Source organism: Oryctolagus cuniculus, chromosome 19 (assembly GCF_964237555.1).
Source record: "Oryctolagus cuniculus chromosome 19, mOryCun1.1, whole genome shotgun sequence".
Taxonomy (NCBI): domain Eukaryota; kingdom Metazoa; phylum Chordata; class Mammalia; order Lagomorpha; family Leporidae; genus Oryctolagus; species Oryctolagus cuniculus.
The window spans coordinates 39,404,215-39,408,187 of NC_091450.1; the positions used below are offsets into that span (position 1 = coordinate 39,404,215).

The 3,973-nt window shown below is 63.6% G+C and overlaps 1 long non-coding RNA gene across 1 annotated transcript; it reads left to right on the plus strand.

The window, feature by feature from the left end:
* The first annotated feature begins 404 nt into the window (after positions 1–404).
* LOC138846975 (uncharacterized) lies at positions 405–1,618 on the plus strand. Its single transcript, XR_011384526.1, has 2 exons — positions 405–972; positions 1,267–1,618. It is a non-coding gene; the product is annotated as an uncharacterized lncRNA (long non-coding RNA).
* Positions 1,619–3,973: the final 2,355 nt, after the last annotated feature.

Genomic DNA, 3,973 nt, shown 5'->3' on the forward strand with positions numbered 1-3,973 from the left:
CCCGCGACGGCAGTGGAAGGTGGCCACAGTGCTTGGCCCCTGCGCCCTGTGGGAGATCAGTGTGGAGCTCCTGGCTCCCAGCTTTGGTTTGGCCAAGCCCTGGCTATGGCAGGCATTTTGGGAGTGAATTAGCAGAAGGAAGATCAGTGTGTGCGTGTGTGTGTGTGTGTGTGTGTGTGTGTCTCTTCTGCCTTTCAAACAAATGAAAATACAAACCTAACTCGGGGTCTAACAATTAAGACGACCATGTCCCACAGCCAGGTGCCCGGGGCCAATTCCCAGCCCCGGCTCCTGCTCACATGAACCCTGGGAGGCAGCCGCCACGGCTCCTCTCAAAGAAAGACAGCGACAAAGCCGGATTCAGCAGGGTGAGGGCTCTCAGCAGGAGCAAAGCGGGCGGGGGGGGGGGGGGGGGCATGGCCCGGGCGCCCTGGAGGGGGTGGCGGGAGCCCCCTGGCTTTTGCAGAAGGGCAGCCCCAAACGAGGGCGGAGACAGCCGGTACCCAGCACATCCCCGAGGCCTGACCTGGCAGGGCCCAGGGGCAGCAGAGAGAGGCCCGGAGCCGGATTTGGGGGCCGGCAGCTCCGGGGTGTATCCACAGCATGGGGGACTTTGAAAAGTGCACGGAAGAACAGAGAGAAAAGCCACCGCTCATTTTGGAGCAGAAAACAAAAGGAAACTCTGAAGTCCGAGTGTGTTTTTTCCTTAACAGCATCTCCCCGTGGACGCCAACTGGCAAAATGCAAACAGAAGATGCCTTCCATTGGTGAGACGGCAGGAGGAGCGGATGCCTGGGGCCGGCCTGGGGACTCAGACGGGTCCGGCCAAGCCCAGGCAGGCAGGGCAGCAGGAGCTGCCCATGTCCCATGTTCCCAGAGCGCCGCAGGCCCAGTGTCCAGGACATGGCGTCCCGTAGCAGAGCGCGGGGCTCCAGTCCCCTGCCAACGCAGACCCTGGCGGGGGGGCAGCAGGTGATGGCTCAAGTGCTCAGGCCCCTGCCGCCCCCATGGAGACCTGGATGGAGTTCCTGGCTCCCAGCTTTGGTCTCTGGGGACAGTTTTTCTGCCCTGGCTCGGGGCGGGGGGGGGGGGGGGGCAGGAAGCAGGAGGTCCCCACCCTCCCTGGACACAAAGGCAAACTTTGGGGTGCTGGCTGGGACGCAGTCACTGCTCAACAAGACACAGAACAACGTCCGTGTACCTCTTGTGCTGCCGCCGCACTTCCTGGTCTGGATGCCTTTACAATGATCTTTCTCTTCCGGGCAGCTGGCGGGCGGAACAGCAGAGGACTCGGCAGACAAAAATCCCAACCGGGAGAGGCCGGCCCTGTGGCCCAGTGGGCACAGCCCCAGCCTGCAGCGCCGGCCTCCCACGGGAGCACCTGTTGAGAGAGAGTCCCGGCTGCGCCACGTCCGACCCAGCTCCTGCTAATGCGCCTGGGAAGCAGCGGCAGGTGCCCTGCACTCACGTGGGAGACCCTGAGGAAGCTCCTGGCTGCGCCTGGGCCAGCCCTGCTTGCTGCCTTTTGGGGAGTGAGCCAGTGGATGGACACTCTGGCTCTCTCTCCCCCTTTCACTGTAACTGTGCCTTTCAAATAAAGAAATACATCTTTTAAAAATCTGGGGGCTGGAGCCGGCGCCGTGGCTCAATAGGCTAATCCTCCACCTTGCGGCGCCGGCACACCGGGTTCTAGTCCCGGTTGGGGCGCCGGATTCTGTCCCGGTTGCCCCTCTTCCAGGCCAGCTCTCTGCTATGGCCAGGGAGTGCAGTGGAGGATGGCCCAGGTGCTTGGGCCCTGCACCCCATGGGAGACCAGGAAAAGCACCTGTCTCCTGGCTCCTGCCAGGATCAGCGCGGTGCGCCGGCTGCAGCGGCGGCCATTGGAGGGTGAACCAACGGCAAAGGAAGACCTTTCTCTCTGTCTCTCTCTCTCACTGTCCACTCTGCCTGTCAAAAAAAAAAAAAAAAAAAAAAAAAATCTGGGGGCTGGCGCCGCGGCTCACTAGGCTAATCCTCCACCTTGCAGCGCCGGCACACCGGGTTCTAGTCCCGGTTGGGGCGCCGGATTCTGTCCTGGTTGCCCCTCTTCCAGGCCAGCTCTCTGTTGTGGTCAGGGAGTGCAGTGGAGGACGGCCCAAGTGCTTAGGCCCTGCACCCCATGGGAGACCAGGAGAAGCACCTGGCTCCTGGCTCCTGCCATCGGATCAGCGCGGTGCGCCGGCCGCTGTGGCCATTGGAGGGTGAACCAACGGCAAAAGGAAGACCTTTCTCTCTGTCTCTCTCTCTCACTGTCTACTCTGCCTGTCAAAAAAATAAATAAATAAATAAATAAAATAATAATAAAAATCTTCTTGGGGCTGGCACCGCAGCTCACTAGGCTAATCCTCCGCCTTGCAGCACCGGCACACCGGGTTCTAGTCCCGGTCGGGGCACCGGATTCTGTCCCGGTTGCCCCTCTTCCAGGCCAGCTCTCTGCTGTGACCCGGGAGTGCAGTGGAGGATGGCCCAAGTGCTTGGGCCCTGCACCCCATGGGAGACCAGGATAAGTGCTTGGCTCCTGCCATCGGATCAGCGCGGTGTGCCGGCCGTAGTGCACCGGCCGTGACAGCCATTGGAGGGTGAACCAACGGCAAAAAGGAAGACCTTTCTCTCTGTCTCTCTCTGTCCACTCTGCCTGTCAAAAAAAAAAAAAAAAATCTTCTGGGGAGCAGCTGCCCACGGGGAAGCCAGGGGCTGAGGCCGCAGACCCCTCCCCGCGTGTGCCCTGCTGCCCTCTGGCCCCAGCCCTGGGGCTGGGCAGCCTCGGACAGGGAGCTGACCCCTCCACCTGGAAAACATAGGTCACAGCTTGCTCTGACAGGCAGGCTCTGGGGGGACCCCCCGCCCCCGGAGATAAACACCTACCGACAGGAGCCGCGGGCCCAGCAGCAGGGGGCTCCTGGCCCTTCTTGCTGCCCAGTGGCCTTGCTCGGCCCCAGAACACAGGGCACAAGGACAGCAAAGGCTGGGGGCTCCGTGCTCGGCCGGGGGCTTCAGAGCTGGCCGCCCTGGGCCCTGTGCTCCGCCCAGCATGGGCTCTGACTCCAAGGGCCTATGCGGGGCCTCATCCCAGGCTGCACGGCGGCCCTGGGTGCGGCTGCTCTGCCCACACTGATGCATCTCTGAAAATGGCCCTGGGACCTGGCCTAGGGGTCAGAGACGCCCATGTCCTCCACCGGAGAGGCCAGCTCTGGCTCCTGACCCCAGCTTCCTAACGCACACCTGGGGAGGCAGAGGCGATGGCTCAGCGGTTGGGTTCCTGCCACCCATGTGGGAGACCTGGTCTGAGCTCCCAGCTCTCGGGCATCTGGGGCACCTGGCTCAGGCCTGTGCCTGGCCAAGGCCACTCCTCACCTGGAAGACGAAGCTGGAGGCGTCCACCAAGCCCCCCTGGGCCTGCCCTCTGCCCTCGGCACCACCCCATCAGGCCCCCCCAGCTCCCCCGAGCTCAGGTCTGGTCAAACGGGCGATGCAGCTCTAAAGCCAGCCCCAAGACAGCTGGGACCATGTGTCTCCGCTCCTCTGAGGTCCCTGCAGTCCGCGCCATGGGGAGAGAGCAGAGCGGCCAGTGCCTGGAGCTGCGGTGGTGGCAGGGGCGTGGCGTCGTGGGACCAGAGTCTCATGGACGTGGAAGGGGTAGGAGGGCTGCATGGCAGCATGGGTGTGCCAGGGCCCGAGCTGGGTGCTGGGACCAGGCCCCAGCTGCTGTCAGCTGTCACCAGGCCCCTGCTCCCCACCCCCATCCCCCATCCAGCAGGGTAAGGCCCGGCCTCAGCCTCCCTCACCCACCAAGGGCCCCCAGCAGCACCTCCTGTTGCCCCTGGCAGCATCCACTGCCCCCCCCACCTGATCCAGGTCAGCCTCGAGCACAGCACCTGCCCCTCCGCCATCCAGGGCCCAGGGCCAGGGCTGCAGGAAGGACCACACGGCTGCC